This window comes from Buceros rhinoceros, unplaced genomic scaffold, assembly GCF_000710305.1.
Source record: "Buceros rhinoceros silvestris isolate BGI_N320 unplaced genomic scaffold, ASM71030v1 scaffold7223, whole genome shotgun sequence".
Classification (NCBI taxonomy): Eukaryota; Metazoa; Chordata; class Aves; order Bucerotiformes; family Bucerotidae; genus Buceros; species Buceros rhinoceros.
Genome location: NW_010402968.1, coordinates 1 through 6,470, shown reverse-complemented (window position 1 = coordinate 6,470; position 6,470 = coordinate 1). Strand labels below are relative to the sequence as shown.

The window sequence follows — 6,470 nt, the reverse complement described above, 5'->3', positions numbered from 1 at the left end:
GGAACAACAGACGTGACTCCTTCGGCAATGCCACAATTACAAAGTCTGCTTCTTGCAGCCAAACCAGCACTGGAAAGACCCTTGGAGTTTTTACGATGGCCTGATCTCTGGCTGGTGGATTAAGAAGGTCCCCAAACGATCACAGCTTTTAAGCATTGCCAAAGTGGAGTCCAGGTGCCAACCGGAATCGGCCTCAGAGGTGAGGTCCCTCACCTTCCTTAGAAACAACTACAACACAAAATAAAAGTAAAATAAAACCAACTTAGAACGGATGTCTGTTAGAGGTACAGAGGTGAATTCAGACAACTTTGTTATTTATTCAAATGCAACAAGGTTTAAAATCATTAGTTCATTCTCTTTCCTTGTCCAGGAGCTTCAATCAGAGCTTGGAAGGGAACTGTCTAGTTAGTCCTGCTGCCTGGAACAAGCAACTCTGGGCTAGTCCCTGCGTCACACACACTCAGAAATATCCATCTGCTCAGACTGGACTCGCAGAAGCATGCTAAGAATATTCTTGTCAAGAATATTCTTACCATATATATGTTCTTGTTAAGAACACGTTAAGAATATTCTCATCACTATAAATCATTCTCAGCAGGCCGGATAAAACAAAGCCGTACTCACCAAGTCATTGTCAGCATTTCGCTTCTGTAAAGAGAAAAACAGGAAAAAGTCATGACTAAGGTAGGAAAGCTGCGTTTAGAAATAAATCGCTTAGCACCTCTGTAGTTGTCTGCTGCTTCCAAGTCAAAAGAACTTGCCCACGGGAAGGAAGGCTTGAGAAAGGTCCTCGTCAGTACACTGCAGTAAATTTGAGGGATGAGCAAGTAAAGCATCTGAGGTAGGTATAAATATTTTGGTTATAGCATTCCCAGTTCTGGAGAATCTTTTGGTTTTCATTTGATGCTGGTGCACCTTAAATACTGTGGGTTTGAAAGGAACGTTAAACTTCAAATGTTGCTGATTTCGTATTTTGCTCAAGTGACATGAGGAGAAGATACCTTCTTTCAGCTGAAAAACAATAATGGATGGCCCAAGAGAAGAGGGGAGAGTGATAGGAAAAGAGGCTTGAATGCTCAGCGCAATTTATATTTAAATTATCTCATTAAGACTAAAGAACACGCTAAAATCTGCTTAACATGGCTTCCTTGAGTACAGGCTGACAGTGTGGTGACTTCAAAGCAAACCCAGAATATCTCGTCCCAGTTCTGGGTCCTGTGGTATATATTTTATCTTTTGAAACTAATTCTTCTTTGGAAGAAAAAATGGGTTTGTATCAAAGCATAAAAAACCAGTTTGCACATTTTTTTCCAGTCACACACATGACCAAACTATCAGGCAGACCTATCCTTACACTCCGAATTTCAGACTTACTCCTAAGTTTTTCCCAACAGCCTCTCCTTCTAACACGAACAGGTAAGACAGAAACTCAGCAGGCTTACAGAGAGAGGTGTCGCTATGAAAGGCTGCACAGAGGAAAAAAACAGCTGCTAGAGCTTATTTTTGACATACTTGCTTCCAGAGTAGGTACAACTATCAGAAGCTCTACAGAAACACCACGTACTCTCTTCTGAAAGAGAGAACAGCCTTCAAGCGTATTTACTGAATCGTGTTAAAATAACAGCTTGTGTAACTTAATTCCCGTAAGCTCGGCTGCAAAGGCCTTATCTCTTCTGGCTCTGCCAGCCTCATGGGACATGTTTTGTGCAAGCTTGTTTACCTGCTCCACCAAAGAGAGCAGTAAAGACACAGTAAAGTATCAAGTCAGATACACATCTCGGGTACATTTAAGGCTTTTGTTACCTTTCAGGGTTAGGAGTTTTACAAGTTGGAAACTGAGACATTGAGCGTTATTTTTTGTTTATTTTGGAGGTTTTTTTCCCAGGACACTATATGAAATCTCTGGCAATGCAAGGTTTCTGGGGAGAGGCTTTTCAACTTCGCTATGAGTCGAGCCAAAAAGTCTGTGTATGTTTCTCTAGGTTCATCTTTCCAGCTTTATGGCCGTACAGGTGATTTCTGCGCGTGTCTCCCTCCTGCTTCACAAACCTATGATGACTTTTTTTAATGGCTGTGTAGAACATGCACTGATTCTAATCCATCCTTTCCAAATTATGGAATTATCTCTTCTATGTCTATACTGTTATTAGGGATAATAGTTTCCCCTTACCAAACATGAACTGAGGTACAGACCCTGGGAAATGAAAAACTGTAAGTCATGGAAATGTCAGTTTGTCTGGTAAAAACTTTTCCTTAAAGTAGAATTAACGAGCAGTTTAAGAATACAAAAAACTATAAAAACGTGTTCTTTAATTACAAGTTCTGCAACTCTGACTACTACCTTCTAAATTAAAACATATTTTACCTGCATTTAATTTTTACAGAATTGCTATTGTGCACATTCTTTACCAGAATGATGGGTTCTAGTTTTGAAAGAGTTCTGTTCTGATTCTGTAAATATTTTTGGGGGTACTCTGCCATTCTCACTCAAAAAGAAAATTCAGAAAAATCTCTTGGTGAGAGGTATTAGTCACTGTGTACTTGGGCTGATCTTCAGTGGAGATACTCAGACCCAGCTGGACATTGTCCTGGGCTACTGCTCTAGCTCACCCTGATTTGCACAGGGGAGGAGAGTAGGTTACTGGGGTTCTGTGATTTTTTTTCCTCCCATTCTTAATGATTCACTTGGGTGTAGCTAGAGACTTCACTAACATCAAGGTCATTGTATGTGGGCAGAAAGTGAGAGTGTCCCATTTAAAAAAAAGGAGTTACACAATTCTAGACCAAGCTGAGACTTTAATAACCTCTCTTTAATATCCCTTACTTGATAAAATGTTTCTGTAGTATTTCCACATATTTGCTAGCTGCACCAATTATTAGAAAAAAAATTTATCAGTTGTATAACACTAACAAATTCTGCTTTTGTTTAATACTGTTTTGCTGTGGCAACAGCAAAGAATATAGGTGCAATATATCTATAGAAATGGGAGAGGAAGAACAGAGGGAAAAAGAAATTTGAACTCCCAAGAAAACAAGGAGGGAAAAGAGGGCTCTCCTTGCAGTAGCTGCCAAAATAAGCCCCGATTTTACAGCCTGGGAAACTAAATCACAGCATGACTAAAAGGTTCAGCAAAGACTGTACTGTTAACTTGAAGTGACCTCCGAGAAGTCACGACACTGAACGAGGTATTTGCATATATCCTTAAGTACTACGTAGGAAAAATTAGGCATGAAAACTATTTCCAAATCTACAGCAACATTAAAGATTTTATCGGCCCAAGTGATGCTAATTGTATGTCGCAGAGCAGAGACCGTAACGCAGCTAAGCTATGAAAACTACACTTCCTTGTGAGCTAGGTAGGAGTCTTGCTGCTGCCAGAGTGAGAGGGCCAGAAGAAGAGGGCTGTATCATTGCTACGCGTCCTGCGAAGGCTTTGAATATGTAGTTCTCCAGGCAGTTTTTACTCTAGAAAAAGCTTTCCCACCCTTAGGAGCTATGTGCGTAGGAACAAGGTGCACAAGCGCACATGGGGATCTTTGATTTGGATCTTTGTTAAGTTGTCAGGAGAATTTGGCTTGCCAGTTGTGTTTACCTGACTATGGCTTTAACAGCAGCTTTGAAGTCATCTGCCAGACCTTCAGCCATGCTTCACCACTTGTCTCTGCCATATTGCCTGCTCAAAGCTGCTAAGGCTGGGCTGGGGGCTGAGACCGTCACACTACATAGCCATCTTCTCCATTTCAATTAATTCACATTTGCATAAAGTATGTAAAAAAACTGGGCGAATCAGCTGCCTTTTCTGTTCCAGTTAGAAAGGCTTTAGCACTGCAAGACAGACAGAGAACAACAGGTAGTATGGTGATCAGGAGGAAGAAGCTACAGTCCATCTGAGCTATGTAATGGTTAGATGAGAATCCATGGCATCTCCAACCTGTAGCAATACATCTCAAGCTGATTTTTAAAAGTCAGATAGATATGGTACTGTACTGATGTTCAAAGAAAAAGACCATCACCTAATCAACAGAAATGTACTGTAAATTGCTCTGTCCTGTTCTCCCCACTAACCTACAACACTCCCTAAAGAGATTTGCCTTCTGTAACTTTTCTTAGTATGTAACTATTGTGAGAGAGGAAAATAATTTATTGAGGTGAGGAGTCGTGGCTGGTAACTTAACTGGAGACACTTAGGCAGAACATTAGGACCTTTCTCAGAGATCCAGTCAAAAACAATGGCCCCTTTGAAGGTCAGAACCGTATTTCATGTTACACCAACATGCACACCTTTTGAGAAAACTCCTACCATGTCATTTGGATAGTAGATATATTTATCTGCATGCCATGTTACATCTCTTTTCCGCTTCTCGGTGGTATCTTTTCACTCATATTTTGCATTTCTTTACAGGTGCTAAAGTTAGTTCCCTGGAAGCACTGATCCTTTTACACATTAAAAATAAGACTGCTAAAACATTTTACGACCATTGACGTGGTGATGATAGGGAAAATGGATGGAAGTGATGGTTTTACAAAGAGAGACGAGAGAGCTTCTTCAGAGCTGATCCAAAACTGAGGCTGAGAAGAGGTAAACTAATCCGAGTCCCAAGTCTGATCCTGTGTTCACTGTAACAGTGCCAGTACCAACCAGTGACAAAGCTCCTGTGACAGCACTGTATGAACTCTCTGATAAATGTTGATAAATAGCAAGAATTTAATCTATGAAGCCCCATACATAGTTCATTACTTACCTTGATGTTTCTGACATGTGTTACCAAAAAGTCTGATGATGCACAGGCAGGAATCGACAATAAAATACAAAGAAATAGGTGGGTTTCCATTTTGGAAAAAAGTAAGGTTCCAATCTGAACGATATGCATAAATATATAATGCTTTGTTTACTGAGTGTTAATAAATAACCCAGTGAGAAAAGTGGGATTAAACATTAGGCTTTCAGGAAAAATCAAATACTGAATTTTGCATTTGCATCATCTGGAGAATACTGAATTACGAAATGTTTCAGCAATGTCTGTTCTCTGTAATAGCTCCAAAAAGAAACTCAACAGCCATTTCCGTAACGCCAAGGAGATGAGCCTCTGCTCCAGACTCACCACTTTTCCAGATGAAAACCGTCATCTTTCTGATAGCTTCTTAAAGGCTCAAATTTATTGCAGCCTTAACAGAGCTTGCAGTCTCCTGAACCCATTTATGCTGCTCTTCAAAAACTACCTCCTGTAACCCTGTGTGTCACTCAGGCACCCGATTTAGGCATCATTATTTGACACATGTCCTGTCTGTGACAGAAACTTCACGTTATGTGCTTTTGATACCGTAAAAGTGGGTGATTGTAAAAACTCTCTAAGACTCGTTGTTGAGTTTTAGAAAGCAGGCATTCAGTGCTGGGTGTAAGGAGACTCTGTGTCCTCAAATCATGCCCCCCTCTCTCTGATCAGGACAGCTACTGTCTACATAGCTCATCTGTGGACATATGCTCTACCCTTCCCCAGAAGGGATTTACATATTCGTAGCATTTCCTGGAACTAATTATAATATGTGCATATTCATCACGCCAGCACAGTTTTTCTGTTAGGATCTTCACAGGAATTTTCAGGGGTCTTTTTCAAATGTCCGTTAGATGAACTCTCCTCTGGGGCACGCACACTCCACATGTTCTTGTTCCTTATCTTGTCTTTTGGCCCTCTTCAAACCAGTTTGTTCTGGTTTCTTGGCTACCAGGTTCCTGTTTCTTAAAGCTTCCATGTACAATAGGTACCTTATCACAGGGCTGCACAATGCTGGGGCAATCGATCCTCAAGCGACAGTCTCTAAGCGGCTCTGCTGAGCACCTTCCAGTCGGCTCTACTGCGCAATCGGCGATCAGGCAAAAGCCAAGCCGTGTGCACAGTGTTCCAGCTGCTGCAGGTCTGGGGGGGCATCCAACACCCATCGCTTCTGTCCATCCTCACCGCTGAAGCTCTGGCCCCAGCTCCAGGGTCTCGCCTCTTGGGCAGCCGGTCCCCGTCCGGCCAGCGCGGCGAGGCCCCTTCTGTGGCCTGGACAGAGTTAGTTCTCTCTTAACCTTTTAAACTGGATTAATCTCCTCCACTGCGTGAAACACAAGGCCTGGGGACTGGGAGCTAAATGCACCGTGATAAAATACGCAAGTTTACAGAATCTGGGGTATTTTCTGTTTTTCTGGCAGTCAGCTCTCCGAGGTGTGCAGCCGTGCAGAGACACGAGGATGGGTCCAGCAGCTCCTTTCAAAGCACACTGGAGCTTTCTGAACCGATTCTCTGCCCCATCCAAAGGTGACAGGGCGGCTCCGGGGAGCTGCTGCGCCCCAGCGCACCGGTCAGGGTGGTGGCTATCACCGTGTCCTTGTCCTCGCTCTTCCCCAGCCCTCAGCACGCGGGTCCCGGGGAGCAGCACGCCAAGAGCCCCGTTCAGGCGCTGTTTCTGAGGGGGGGCTTTACTTCTC

At 42.6% G+C, this 6,470-nt stretch overlaps 1 protein-coding gene across 1 annotated transcript in view; it reads right to left on the bottom strand.

Annotated features, from left to right (window-relative positions):
• Positions 1-4,792, bottom strand: part of ITIH3 (inter-alpha-trypsin inhibitor heavy chain 3) — a 22,255-nt gene extending 17,463 nt beyond the window's left edge. Inside the window, exons 1-2 of the mRNA XM_010132818.1 lie at positions 4,744-4,792; positions 625-648 (exon numbers count right to left, since the gene is read on the bottom strand). The gene's annotated coding sequence lies outside the window, so the exon portion shown is untranslated. The remainder of the gene's footprint in view (positions 1-624; positions 649-4,743) is intronic.
• Positions 4,793-6,470: the final 1,678 nt, after the last annotated feature.